The sequence below is a fragment of the Lissotriton helveticus genome, chromosome 3_1 (assembly GCF_964261635.1).
Source record: "Lissotriton helveticus chromosome 3_1, aLisHel1.1, whole genome shotgun sequence".
In the NCBI taxonomy this organism is placed as follows: domain Eukaryota; kingdom Metazoa; phylum Chordata; class Amphibia; order Caudata; family Salamandridae; genus Lissotriton; species Lissotriton helveticus.
Genome location: NC_136061.1, coordinates 162275621 through 162291265, shown reverse-complemented (window position 1 = coordinate 162291265; position 15645 = coordinate 162275621). Strand labels below are relative to the sequence as shown.

At 50.9% G+C, this 15645-nt stretch overlaps 1 protein-coding gene across 1 annotated transcript in view; it reads left to right on the top strand.

Moving 5' to 3' along the window:
- GUSB (glucuronidase beta) overlaps nucleotides 1-15645 on the top strand; it is a 205581-nt gene that overhangs the window by 189472 nt on the left and 464 nt on the right. The window lies entirely within an intron of this gene.

The following is a 15645-nucleotide window of genomic DNA, read 5'->3' as shown; positions in this document are numbered from 1 at the left end:
TCCTATCAGCGTGTAGCCCCGATGCGTTGTGGTCCTTGTAGTCAGCATCAGCGGGTGCGCCTCTGCCTGGGTCTTGAGGAAAAATCAGTCGCGTTGGCCATCCCTGGACACCGGTGTTTCGAGGTTGTTGCCTCTCGTCAGCAGGGAGTAGGAAAGTGTGAAGGGGTGCTGAGTAGGCTGCCAAAAATATTTTCAGGTTTGGTACCGCTCGTGGCACGTAGGAGCGCAACCCGGGCTCGTCAGCCCCACCGGCTCAAGGGAGCCTGAATATACAAGTAAGTCCAGTGGGTCGCTCACTACTTATCCTATCAGCGTGTAGCCCCGATGCGTTGTGGTCCTTGTAGTCAGCATCAGCGGGTGCGCCTCTGCCTGGGTCTTGAGGAAAAATCAGTCGCGTTGGCCATCCCTGGACACCGGTGTTTCGAGGTTGTTGCCTCTCGTCAGCAGGGAGTAGGAAAGTGTGAAGGGGTGCTGAGTAGGCTGCCAAAAATATTTTCAGGTTTGGTACCGCTCGTGGCACGTAGGAGCGCAACCCGGGCTCGTCAGCCCCACCGGCTCAAGGGAGCCTGAATATACAAGTAAGTCCAGTGGGTCGCTCACTACTTATCCTATCAGCGTGTAGCCCCGATGCGTTGTGGTCCTTGTAGTCAGCATCAGCGGGTGCGCCTCTGCCTGGGTCTTGAGGCGTACTTACTTGTACATTCAGGCTCCCTTGAGCCGGTGGGGCTGACGAGCCCGGGTTGCGCTCCTACGTGCCACGAGCGGTACCAAACCTGAAAATATTTTTGGCAGCCTACTCAGCACCCCTTCACACTTTCCTACTCCCTGCTGACGAGAGGCAACAACCTCGAAACACCGGTGTCCAGGGATGGCCAACGCGACTGATTTTTCCTCAAGACCCAGGCAGAGGCGCACCCGCTGATGCTGACTACAAGGACCACAACGCATCGGGGCTACACGCTGGTAGGATAAGTAGTGAGCGACCCACTGGACTTACTTGTACATTCAGGCTCCCTTGAGCCGGTGGGGCTGACGAGCCCGGGTTGCGCTCCTACGTGCCACGAGCGGTACCAAACCTGAAAATATTTTTGGCAGCCTACTCAGCACCCCTTCACACTTTCCTACTCCCTGCTGACGAGAGGCAACAACCTCGAAACACCGGTGTCCAGGGATGGCCAACGCGACTGATTTTTCCTCAAGACCCAGGCAGAGGCGCACCCGCTGATGCTGACTACAAGGACCACAACGCATCGGGGCTACACGCTGGTAGGATAAGTAGTGAGCGACCCACTGGACTTACTTGTACATTCAGGCTCCCTTGAGCCGGTGGGGCTGACGAGCCCGGGTTGCGCTCCTACGTGCCACGAGCGGTACCAAACCTGAAAATATTTTTGGCAGCCTACTCAGCACCCCTTCACACTTTCCTACTCCCTGCTGACGAGAGGCAACAACCTCGAAACACCGGTGTCCAGGGATGGCCAACGCGACTGATTTTTCCTCAAGACCCAGGCAGAGGCGCACCCGCTGATGCTGACTACAAGGACCACAACGCATCGGGGCTACACGCTGGTAGGATAAGTAGTGAGCGACCCACTGGACTTACTTGTACATTCAGGCTCCCTTGAGCCGGTGGGGCTGACGAGCCCGGGTTGCGCTCCTACGTGCCACGAGCGGTACCAAACCTGAAAATATTTTTGGCAGCCTACTCAGCACCCCTTCACACTTTCCTACTCCCTGCTGACGAGAGGCAACAACCTCGAAACACCGGTGTCCAGGGATGGCCAACGCGACTGATTTTTCCTCAAGACCCAGGCAGAGGCGCACCCGCTGATGCTGACTACAAGGACCACAACGCATCGGGGCTACACGCTGGTAGGATAAGTAGTGAGCGACCCACTGGACTTACTTGTACATTCAGGCTCCCTTGAGCCGGTGGGGCTGACGAGCCCGGGTTGCGCTCCTACGTGCCACGAGCGGTACCAAACCTGAAAATATTTTTGGCAGCCTACTCAGCACCCCTTCACACTTTCCTACTCCCTGCTGACGAGAGGCAACAACCTCGAAACACCGGTGTCCAGGGATGGCCAACGCGACTGATTTTTCCTCAAGACCCAGGCAGAGGCGCACCCGCTGATGCTGACTACAAGGACCACAACGCATCGGGGCTACACGCTGGTAGGATAAGTAGTGAGCGACCCACTGGACTTACTTGTACATTCAGGCTCCCTTGAGCCGGTGGGGCTGACGAGCCCGGGTTGCGCTCCTACGTGCCACGAGCGGTACCAAACCTGAAAATATTTTTGGCAGCCTACTCAGCACCCCTTCACACTTTCCTACTCCCTGCTGACGAGAGGCAACAACCTCGAAACACCGGTGTCCAGGGATGGCCAACGCGACTGATTTTTCCTCAAGACCCAGGCAGAGGCGCACCCGCTGATGCTGACTACAAGGACCACAACGCATCGGGGCTACACGCTGGTAGGATAAGTAGTGAGCGACCCACTGGACTTACTTGTACATTCAGGCTCCCTTGAGCCGGTGGGGCTGACGAGCCCGGGTTGCGCTCCTACGTGCCACGAGCGGTACCAAACCTGAAAATATTTTTGGCAGCCTACTCAGCACCCCTTCACACTTTCCTACTCCCTGCTGACGAGAGGCAACAACCTCGAAACACCGGTGTCCAGGGATGGCCAACGCGACTGATTTTTCCTCAAGACCCAGGCAGAGGCGCACCCGCTGATGCTGACTACAAGGACCACAACGCATCGGGGCTACACGCTGGTAGGATAAGTAGTGAGCGACCCACTGGACTTACTTGTACATTCAGGCTCCCTTGAGCCGGTGGGGCTGACGAGCCCGGGTTGCGCTCCTACGTGCCACGAGCGGTACCAAACCTGAAAATATTTTTGGCAGCCTACTCAGCACCCCTTCACACTTTCCTACTCCCTGCTGACGAGAGGCAACAACCTCGAAACACCGGTGTCCAGGGATGGCCAACGCGACTGATTTTTCCTCAAGACCCAGGCAGAGGCGCACCCGCTGATGCTGACTACAAGGACCACAACGCATCGGGGCTACACGCTGGTAGGATAAGTAGTGAGCGACCCACTGGACTTACTTGTACATTCAGGCTCCCTTGAGCCGGTGGGGCTGACGAGCCCGGGTTGCGCTCCTACGTGCCACGAGCGGTACCAAACCTGAAAATATTTTTGGCAGCCTACTCAGCACCCCTTCACACTTTCCTACTCCCTGCTGACGAGAGGCAACAACCTCGAAACACCGGTGTCCAGGGATGGCCAACGCGACTGATTTTTCCTCAAGACCCAGGCAGAGGCGCACCCGCTGATGCTGACTACAAGGACCACAACGCATCGGGGCTACACGCTGGTAGGATAAGTAGTGAGCGACCCACTGGACTTACTTGTACATTCAGGCTCCCTTGAGCCGGTGGGGCTGACGAGCCCGGGTTGCGCTCCTACGTGCCACGAGCGGTACCAAACCTGAAAATATTTTTGGCAGCCTACTCAGCACCCCTTCACACTTTCCTACTCCCTGCTGACGAGAGGCAACAACCTCGAAACACCGGTGTCCAGGGATGGCCAACGCGACTGATTTTTCCTCAAGACCCAGGCAGAGGCGCACCCGCTGATGCTGACTACAAGGACCACAACGCATCGGGGCTACACGCTGGTAGGATAAGTAGTGAGCGACCCACTGGACTTACTTGTACATTCAGGCTCCCTTGAGCCGGTGGGGCTGACGAGCCCGGGTTGCGCTCCTACGTGCCACGAGCGGTACCAAACCTGAAAATATTTTTGGCAGCCTACTCAGCACCCCTTCACACTTTCCTACTCCCTGCTGACGAGAGGCAACAACCTCGAAACACCGGTGTCCAGGGATGGCCAACGCGACTGATTTTTCCTCAAGACCCAGGCAGAGGCGCACCCGCTGATGCTGACTACAAGGACCACAACGCATCGGGGCTACACGCTGGTAGGATAAGTAGTGAGCGACCCACTGGACTTACTTGTACATTCAGGCTCCCTTGAGCCGGTGGGGCTGACGAGCCCGGGTTGCGCTCCTACGTGCCACGAGCGGTACCAAACCTGAAAATATTTTTGGCAGCCTACTCAGCACCCCTTCACACTTTCCCACTCCCTGCTGACGAGAGGCAACAACCTCGAAACACCGGTGTCCAGGGATGGCCAACGCGACTGATTTTTCCTCAAGACCCAGGCAGAGGCGCACCCGCTGATGCTGACTACAAGGACCACAACGCATCGGGGCTACACGCTGGTAGGATAAGTAGTGAGCGACCCACTGGACTTACTTGTACATTCAGGCTCCCTTGAGCCGGTGGGGCTGACGAGCCCGGGTTGCGCTCCTACGTGCCACGAGCGGTACCAAACCTGAAAATATTTTTGGCAGCCTACTCAGCACCCCTTCACACTTTCCTACTCCCTGCTGACGAGAGGCAACAACCTCGAAACACCGGTGTCCAGGGATGGCCAACGCGACTGATTTTTCCTCAAGACCCAGGCAGAGGCGCACCCGCTGATGCTGACTACAAGGACCACAACGCATCGGGGCTACACGCTGGTAGGATAAGTAGTGAGCGACCCACTGGACTTACTTGTACATTCAGGCTCCCTTGAGCCGGTGGGGCTGACGAGCCCGGGTTGCGCTCCTACGTGCCACGAGCGGTACCAAACCTGAAAATATTTTTGGCAGCCTACTCAGCACCCCTTCACACTTTCCTACTCCCTGCTGACGAGAGGCAACAACCTCGAAACACCGGTGTCCAGGGATGGCCAACGCGACTGATTTTTCCTCAAGACCCAGGCAGAGGCGCACCCGCTGATGCTGACTACAAGGACCACAACGCATCGGGGCTACACGCTGGTAGGATAAGTAGTGAGCGACCCACTGGACTTACTTGTACATTCAGGCTCCCTTGAGCCGGTGGGGCTGACGAGCCCGGGTTGCGCTCCTACGTGCCACGAGCGGTACCAAACCTGAAAATATTTTTGGCAGCCTACTCAGCACCCCTTCACACTTTCCTACTCCCTGCTGACGAGAGGCAACAACCTCGAAACACCGGTGTCCAGGGATGGCCAACGCGACTGATTTTTCCTCAAGACCCAGGCAGAGGCGCACCCGCTGATGCTGACTACAAGGACCACAACGCATCGGGGCTACACGCTGGTAGGATAAGTAGTGAGCGACCCACTGGACTTACTTGTACATTCAGGCTCCCTTGAGCCGGTGGGGCTGACGAGCCCGGGTTGCGCTCCTACGTGCCACGAGCGGTACCAAACCTGAAAATATTTTTGGCAGCCTACTCAGCACCCCTTCACACTTTCCTACTCCCTGCTGACGAGAGGCAACAACCTCGAAACACCGGTGTCCAGGGATGGCCAACGCGACTGATTTTTCCTCAAGACCCAGGCAGAGGCGCACCCGCTGATGCTGACTACAAGGACCACAACGCATCGGGGCTACACGCTGGTAGGATAAGTAGTGAGCGACCCACTGGACTTACTTGTACATTCAGGCTCCCTTGAGCCGGTGGGGCTGACGAGCCCGGGTTGCGCTCCTACGTGCCACGAGCGGTACCAAACCTGAAAATATTTTTGGCAGCCTACTCAGCACCCCTTCACACTTTCCTACTCCCTGCTGACGAGAGGCAACAACCTCGAAACACCGGTGTCCAGGGATGGCCAACGCGACTGATTTTTCCTCAAGACCCAGGCAGAGGCGCACCCGCTGATGCTGACTACAAGGACCACAACGCATCGGGGCTACACGCTGGTAGGATAAGTAGTGAGCGACCCACTGGACTTACTTGTACATTCAGGCTCCCTTGAGCCGGTGGGGCTGACGAGCCCGGGTTGCGCTCCTACGTGCCACGAGCGGTACCAAACCTGAAAATATTTTTGGCAGCCTACTCAGCACCCCTTCACACTTTCCTACTCCCTGCTGACGAGAGGCAACAACCTCGAAACACCGGTGTCCAGGGATGGCCAACGCGACTGATTTTTCCTCAAGACCCAGGCAGAGGCGCACCCGCTGATGCTGACTACAAGGACCACAACGCATCGGGGCTACACGCTGGTAGGATAAGTAGTGAGCGACCCACTGGACTTACAGATTGTTGATATTGGTTCTGTCTGGGTCGATCGAACGTATTCGGTCTGCTTGATCTGTCATTAGTCGCGTCATTTGGGGGCCCTCGTTGTGGTCCCTTAGGTCTCGGTCCGTTTGCTACATCCCTGGGGTCTCTGTTCCTGATCATTTCCAGGAGAACTGGGCACTGGGATTTCCAATGGCCAGTCCCTTTGCAGAAAGCGCACTGGTCATCTCTGAGGTCTGTGCGTCCACTGTAGGGAGTCAGAGTGCGGTCCTGGGGAAATGCAGTCTTAGGGACGTTTGTCTGGTAGTTTCCCCGGTATTGGTCTCGTCCTATAGTCACCCCTTGCAGTTTGGCAATCATCACCCTCTCTTTTAAGTCTTTCTTCTTTTTCTCTGTCGCCCTATCGTTTTCATTTTTCTGATGCTCATAATATTGGGCCATTTGGAGAATCGCTGTAGGTTTGGAGGCTGCCCAACTACTCTCGCTGGCCTGTAGTTTCTGGGAGATGTCCAATGATAGGCCCTTAACATAATTCTGGACAAACAGATGGTGTCCGGTTGCAGTGGTCATGTCCTGGCCGCTGTAATCGGAGAACACCGTTTCAAACCGGGAGAAGTATTCCGATACATCCTCCTGGGGTTTTTGGCGACAGGCTGTTACTATCGACCAGTCCACTTTCTTTTCTGGGATTAGGGTTTTTAATTTCTCTACAATTTTATCTGGGAGGTCTAGAATGGATTTCAACGGCTTTTGTCCTGGTCCCCGTTGTTTGTCCAAGTCATCGAGTTGTGGCCAGGTATGTCCGAACAGCTCAAGGTGGTCGACTTTCCGGATTTGCTTCCACACATCAGCTGGTAGACATAACCCGAAGAACAAGTCGATGTCAGCCAGGGTCATGATAGTTGAACCCAGGGCTGTACCCAATTCAGTATAGAAGGCAGTGGGGTTTTTACGTAGGTCGGGTAGAGATTTCCGGAATGTCAGTATCTCTTGCCGGTCCCATGGCTGGTAGACCCAGTTGTATACTACCCTTCCCTTCGCATCTTGGTTGTTTGCATCATCGTGAGTCCCTGTACCTCGAGGGGGAACCCAGTAAGGGGCAGCCTCACGTATCGGCATCATGGTGTTAGATTGCTCGGTTGGTGGTTCGGTCACTACGGGGGCCGTGGATTTAGCTCCCGGCTTTCGTTCAGTGAGGTGGCGGAAAACCTCAAGCGTACGCGTAAGGAGGTCCGACACATCACACTCGCCCTCATCCCCGATATCGACCTTCCGGTACAGAGTCCTTAGGCTCTCGGGACCTTTGTCTCGATATCGGTCCTCGTATGCATTCAAGACATGATAACACAGTCGTACGGTAAAATGTCGTCTGTGACTCCCCGTATACGAGCTGAACATATCTGTGATGTACTCTTCATCATCCTTCCTTTCTACCAGTGTCCTTGCTATTTTGTCGATCCCCGCTCGCTCATCTTTGTCTAGTCTGTTTGTTCTTGCAAGGCCAGCCCCTCGAGTCTCATGCTCGTCTAACGTTGCCGTTGATGCGGGTTTTAATACCAGGGGTTCGGCTGGCACAGAGGCCATTGGGGCCGATGCTGCGGCGGTACCTTCGCCTGTACCTGGGGGTGGCGCGTGCTGCGCCAAGGGTCGAGAAGGGGCATATGGAGGGGGCATGTAGATGATAGGGGGACCTAACAGCAGGTCCTCATTGGCTTGTCGTTTCGAGGGTAAATCAGGGTAGAGCATGGAGGGGGTTCTAACCGGACACTGGCTTGGCGTTTCCCTTTCTAGTTTCTGTTTAGCTTTCTCTCTTTCCTCTATCTCCTTTTTCAGTTTCTGAGCAGCTAGGTGGGCTGCTTTTTGCAGCTCTTTTTCCAACCTACTCTCAGTTTTCTTTTTACGCTGTTCAGTTTCTTTTCGCCACATGCCGAAGCTATCAAGCATAGTAGGTGTTGTCTTGTTTTTACCTAGGGCAGTTTCTAGCGTTTTTATTTTATCATCATCGAAGGATCCTATCAGGGGCCATTGACTTTCTTGACCCTGTTTTGTATATTTATGCCATAGTTTACTATAGGCAATAGCGGTCAATCCATGCTTCATGAACATGTCCTTATTAGGGGTGCCTTCCAGTGGGGCTGGATGGTCCATCTCTAATAAGCGGTCCGGGCTAAACAGGCTACCAATCAATGGGGAGAAGACAGACATGACGGCTCGTAACGAGGGACTAAAAAGTCAGCACTGCCTATCTTATCACTAGGTGCAAAGACTAGACAGAATATTTCTATTCTACGTTGTTTGCAGGCAGTGAATACCTCATGGATCACAATAACCAAAGACCAACAAATAACAATGGGGAGAATGAGTAGGTCCGCAAAGATCTGCGTTGCCTACCTTTTTCACTATCTGCAAAAAGGGTGGTCTCTTCCCTGTTTGCAGACAGGGAATCTCCAGGAAACAATAATTTTGCGAACAACAGTTCAGTTTCAAGCAATTATAGGGTGGGGGGAAAAAAAATAAGCACGGCTGCTACCCTACCTATCCTCCACTGCTTGCAAAGAGAGAGACCTTTGTTTCTCCGTTTGCAGACAGTGAATCCCTCATAGATCAAGATAACAAAAGACCGATAAATAACAATGGGGAGAATGAGTAGGTCCGCAAAGATCTGCGTTACCTACCCTTTTCACTATCTGCAAAAAGGGTGGTCTCTTCCCTGTTTGCAGACAGGGAATCTCCAGGAAACAATAATTTGTGAACAACAGCTCAGTTTCAGGTGACTATTGAGTGGGGGAGAAAAATAAGCACGGTTGTCTGCCCTACCTATCCTCCACTGCTTGCAAAGAGAGAGCCTGTTGTTTCTCCGTTTGCAGACAGTGAATCTCCAAATAAACAAAAAGAGCAATACTAGTATTTAACAATCAAGCAATTTTTCGCAATTTGTCGTGGTAACACGACCTTACCCGGACCGCATGGACAGTTTCCTGACTTCCGAATCCAGCGCCCGATCGTCCTCTCTTCTTCGTTATCCTCGCGGCACTCCTGATGGTTCCCAGTCAGGACCGTAGATCACTCGAGAGAGGTCTGTTCGGAACCAGTGAAGTTCGGATGATCGGCTGTCAGACGAGGGTCTATCGGACAGACGCGTTCCCGATCGTTGCAGTCGTTCACTTTGTCGTCAGGACCTCTCCCACTGGATCCATGGGTCGCTGATGGGCCCCACGCTTGGGACGCCAATTGTGGAAAAAAAATACAAACTGGGGGGCACTACCAACCAGAATATAAGATCCTTAATTATTGCCCGGCGATGTCGCCTCTTGAACCCACAAAGAAGTTAAACTATTGAAGAGGCAGGCGCTGGAGACTGGAAGGCAGGAAACAAGGTTTTTATTCGCTCCGGAGGAGAACACAACGAAACGGACAGAAGGTATCGTTCTGAGGTGCTCTAACTGCATCCCGGAGGCCTGGCCTCTTATACACAAGTTTATCTCTTTATTACATGTAACACATTCTCGTTGATACTTTGATGTACGGAAAGACATCCTCAGAATCCCCCCTTCCCAGCCCGTTCCCATGCAAGGCTACAGTGGAAGTCCCCGCCCCGTTCACAACAGGTGACGATCATTGCGCAGCTGGGTATTCCGCCGATTCACGGAGTGTGCGGGTTTCGATCGGATCTCGTGGGATGGGGGGGGGGCTTTGATCATCTCGGGGGTCCTTTGAGGAGGGAAGCTTCCTATTGTATGGGGAGGGGCAAGAGATTGGTATCGGCAGAGCTAGGCGTCGGCCTGGGAACGGGGGAGACAAACGGGCACACGGGGAAAAGGGGTTTGCATCAAAAGGGCCGGAGGTCATGATGGGGAAGCAGGGAGGTGTCGCGCTGGGAACAGGATGAGGGCCTGGGGCAGAGCAGCGCCGAAGAGGGGTTTATGACTCAAGGCAGGTGCAAGCAGGGGGGGGGTTGCCAGCGAAGTTAGGAGAGAGAGAGAGGGACGCGCTGGCTCTCGGCGAGAGCAGGGAAGCCATGGTGTCCAAAATGGCGGCTGTTTTACGCGCACAAAAAGGTTTAAGGAGAGCAAGAGGGCGCCGATAATGTTGACGGTTTTCAGCCTAACTTTTAACAGAGTGGCATCTACAATCCGAGGTGGTGCAGTTCACCTTCCAACAGTGGGGAAAACTCTGGCTAGATAGTTTCCCCACTGTCAAGAATTTTACTTGTTGAAGTTTCTGCAAGAACGCTTATATGCATTCCATATGGAATGGATCATAAATATCCCGTATGCCTTAACGCTCCTGCCTAAAATTCCGAAACAGGACACGTACAGCTGGGATCAAATCATGCTTTGGCTCTAGGTTGGGCCAGGTGAGTGTGGTACCTGGAGCTTCTGGGCTTGAGCATTTGTCCTCCAACCAGGCTATCTTTTAGGGAGGATCTTATGTTGCTGCAGCAGGGCAGAGTCCTCCATCCAGACCTGTGCAATCTACACCGACTTGTGTAGACATTGAGCTGTGGCCACTGACTGCGTTTGATTTGCCGCCTGAGGTAAATATTATCCTTGCCACCACGCACCCTTCTACGAAATCCATCTATGCCTTGGTCTTGGACAAATTTGATGTCTGGTGTGGCCCTTGTAAGATTGATCCCTTACAGCAGAGCTGTCGGATGTCCTTTTGTTTGTTTTAACTTTATCCCAGCAAGTCCTTGTATTGGGCACTATTAAAGGGTACTTACCAGCCCTTTTGGCCTTTCCGTGTTTACCGGACCAATAGTCCTTGTATAAATCACTTGTTGGAATGCATTTTGTTAAAGGTTTGACCAAAATTGTTCCCTCCCAAGCCATTTGTGATGCCACAGTAAGACCTTTACTTGGTATTGACATTTCTCATGGTTACTCCCTTCAAGCTTTAAATCATAGTTGCTCACTGCATCTCCTGATTTTGAAGACTGCCATCCTCATCACAATTACGTCAGCTTGTCATGCGAGTGAACACCAGGTACTTTCAGTGCAACCTCCATACACCACCTATTTCCCCAGACCTGATGGTGCTGAGGACTTGGGTGGTGCTCTTGCCAAAAGTCATAACTCCTTTTCATTTAAAGCAATCCATCACCCTGCCTGCTTTCCTTGATCCTCCTTCCTCTCCAAATAGGAGGAGGCTCCAATGGCTGAACCCCCCCCAAAGGGCTTTAAGCTTTTACATTGCTCGTGTCAAGGAACACCATGTGGATGATCAGCTATTTATGGGATTCTCCAGGGCGAAGAAAGAGGAGCCTGTGCAGAAGAGCAAGAACTCTATTGAAGTGGATAGTCCTCTGCATAAGACCTTCTACACACTGGCCAGGTAGCAGCCACTTGAAAGTCTAACACCCTATGCTACCAGGGCTAAGGCAGCTGCCTTGGCTCGTGGAGTGCCTGTCCTCGACATCTGCCAGGCTGTGACATGTGCATCATTGTAAATATTCACTACTGCCTTAATGACCACGTCTGGTGGAAAGGACACTTCACCTGCTTGGTTCTGCAGGACTTTTTGGGCTGAGTCCACTCTACAGACCCTCTACCTGCACCTTCGGTGTCTGTACTAAGGTGAGGAACCTGCAAGTGTCCATCAGGAGAACAAGCTACTTACCTTTTGGTAACACTCTTCCTGGTCGATACTCTATCAAACCTCAGATTCCTTATCACCCTCCCACCTCCTCGTTCTGTAGAGTAGCCTTTTTTAAATCAAAAAAGGTTCCAAGTTAGAGCTCAGCACACTGGTACCAACAATTGTTCAGGCTCCTTGTCTCAGGGAGGAAAAGGAAAAAAGCATCGCTCTCTTGTACATTTTAGACTGCAAATTGTTTTTAACTAAGTTTACTCACTTCCTGATCTCCTGATTTATTAGATTCAAAACGCTTATTTTGCACATAATCGCTTGTTTGCACATCACGCCCAGCTCTTACTGCGTACCTCCCTGGTCCACCACGGATTGTTCCGGTTGAGTGGAGGGAGTTTAGACGCGGACCGGAAGTATCTCTCCCGGCAGGAAGTCCTGCGTTGGATGGCAGTCTTGCTGCCAAACCGGCAACATATAAAGTGGATGCCTGCTTCGATGCGCAGCTGACGCGCGCCGCTGGCGCAGCAAAGGCGCCCCTCAGGCAAGCCCGTCCGCGCCCGAACGGGCCCAGGGGCCAGAAACTCTGCCTTTTCCATTTTAGAAGAGTGCTCTCAAACTATTTACTCACAAGATATGCTTTTAAAACTGGCAGGTAAACAAAATACCATACCGTGCCGTACAAAAGCTTCTCCGGAGGAGTTTGAAGGCCCTTTCACATGCCTAGATTGCAAGTGGGGCTGTCTAGATACATACACCACAGGTATAGCTACAAACAATCAGCATTGTACCTCAACTATAAATTGTATCTATCTTAATGCTAGATCCCTTCCTAAACACAGCACAGAGATCTGGGACACATTAGTTGACCTAAACCCAGACCTTGCTTTTGTCACCGAAACCTGGCTAGATGACAATAATACCCCTGATATTGTATCGGCATTACCACCCGGCTATAAAATACCAAAACAGAATAGAAAGGGTAAGAGAGGCAGTGGTTTAGCCATTCTCTTTAAAGAGTATCTCTGTTGCATTCCCTCCACAGTCATCCAAACGGGAATCCATGAGATCCTAGCCTTCTCAATTTCAAAGGGCAAAAGCGGATTATTGGGCGGTGCTGTTACTTACAATCCCACTAGCCATCATCCCGGATTAAGCACTGACTTACTTACACAACTCCTTCCTCTCTGTCTGAAACAGAGCCAGTACTTAGTCATAGGCGATTTTAATCTTCACTACGAAAATACAGCAAATACCTGGAAAATGATATGGCCATAATGCAATTAACAGAAAGGATACTGGAACCAACCCATGAGGCTGGCCACATCCTGGACCTGGTGTTCTCCAATATAATGACCATTAACTTTCATGAGATCAAACCACTTCATTGGACAGATCATTTTTTAATCCCTTTTTCCTTAGTCCTACCAAATAAATCACCCAAGACTGAAACAGCATATCAAGAAGGGAAAAGAGCATGGAATCGAATTACCCAGGAAACCTTTTCTACTCATTTCACTTACCATGACTCTGCTGCCCTCCTCCCTAGCTCTGCCTCCACATCAGCTGCACAATTACAAAAAGAGATCAAGAAGTCGCTAGAAAAATGCACCCCTAAACTTAATAGTAAACCAGTTCCTAACTCCCGATTAGAAAGATGGTATACGCCTGAATTAAAATTAAACAAACGAAAATGCCAAACCTTAGAGCACAAATGGAGACTGTCAAAAGATAGCACTGAGAGACTAAACTATTTAGCTGAACTGAAAAACTATCACTGCACGTTAAAACATGCCAAAACAACTTACCACACAAAAAGGGTTGAAGACAATGGTAGCTCTTTGAAGGAACTATACAAAGTTATTAGCAAACTTTGCAAACCCTCTAGTCTATCACAAACTATGACTCCCACGACAGAGAATTGTGAGTAAATTAACGTTTTCACTGATAAAGTGACAAAAATGTACGCATCTTTTGATAATGCCCATGAGGAGGACAATAATGATTGGGAAAATCTGGCCCCACACCCCGCAGCAAAAATCCACCTTGATACTCTGAACCCTCTTTCAGAGGAACAGGTAGCAAAAGACATGGCTGAAGTTAAGGCAGGATCCCCACTTGACCTTTGCCCACATTTTATTTTTTCTAAACTAGTGCCCATCCTATGTCCCCTCATTACCAACATTTTAAATCAATCTTTGGAGCAAGCCTATTTTCCAAATATATGGAAGAAAACAGTGGTTTTCCCCTCCTAAAGAAAGCAGGACTTTGAATCTATGATCCAGCCAACTACCACCCAATTTCCCAGCTCTCTAAATATCTCTCTAAAGTTTTGGAGCAGTTAGTCAACAAACAACTCACTGCTTTCTTTGAGACCAACAACCTATTCGATCCCTCACCGACCTGTTTTAGGACAAATACCAGTACCAAGGCTACCCTACTAGCGGTATTGGATAGTATTAGATCGCAGGTCGATCAAAATCAAGCCGTAGCACTGATCCTATTGGACCTTACTGCGGCTTTCGATACCATGTCACACACCAAAGTACTTCAAGTATTACACAAAAAAGGGATCTGCCGTAAAGCCTAATCATGGTTCGCCTCTTTTCTCAAAGACCGAACCCAAACGATCCAAATAGGATCTCACACTTCCTCCTCGAAGAATATTAAATATGGAGTCCCGCAAGGAGCGACCTTAAGTCCTACCCTTTTTAATGCATGTCTCATCTCTGGCGGACTTTAGCAGGAAGTGATTTGAAATCTGCTCTTACGCAGACGACACCCAATTGGTGATTCCCCTGCAAAATAAACTGATTAATACTGAAACCAGGGGCAATCTAATAAACTTCCTCTCTGAATTTGCAAACTGGATGTCCCAATACTGTTCAAAATCAAATGCTGTAAAGTCCGAAATTTTACTCTTTGGTGGTGCCCAGACAATTTGGGACAATAGTTGGTGGCCCCAGGCTCTAAGTACTGCCCCAAAACCCAAGCGAGCAGCAATAAACCTGGGCTTTGTCTTTGATGACACCCTTTCCATGCAGGACCAAGTACGCACCTTATGTGGGAAAGCTTTTGCCACTCTGAAACTGCTCAGACGACTGTTTCCCTGGATCCCCTATAATTGCAGACAATCGGTGACCCAGGCTTTACTCCTAAGTAGACCGGACTACGGCAATGCCCTTTATGATGGCATGGCCGACTATCTCTTTGCCAGACTCCAAGTGGTCCAGAATGCTGCAGCTAAACTAATCTATAACAAAGAAAATATAGCTCAGCATCTTATTGCCTAAAGGGATTACACTGGTTACCTGTATGTCAGAGAGCTAGCACAAAATTTTGCATAAAAATGGACCACACATCCTGCAAGATAAGTTGTAATTTCATATTCCCCCACGAAATCTGAGATCATGCAATTTGGCCCTTGCATCAGTCAAACGCATGTCAAAGGTTAGGATGGGTGACCGATCCTTCTCCAAAGCAGCAGCAGTCCTTTGGAACAACTTAACACTTGATCTCCGCCTGACAGACGACCATCTGCTGTTCAGGAAAAAACTGAAAACCACCTTGTTTCCCAGATACTGATCCTCTAAAACCAAACTGTTTCGTCCTAGCGCTGTGATGTCCCAAGGGATGATTGATGCGCTTTACAAATATATTAAATACAAAATACAAAAGCTGAAGTCAGTGTGCCAGGGTGGTACTTATATGCGGTTCCACTCCATCGCTAACAGGACGATATGAAACCAACACTGAACTGCACGACAACACCTAGCAACGCGTGGGAGCACTGCTGGAGAAAGGTTTCTGGATATATAGAACATCTGCCAGAAAGTGCATTACCAAAAGTAAGTAACTTGTTCTTCTGCATTCTCAATTAAGCTTGTGAAATTAAAGGGCATTGTATTCATAGCCTGCTTGAC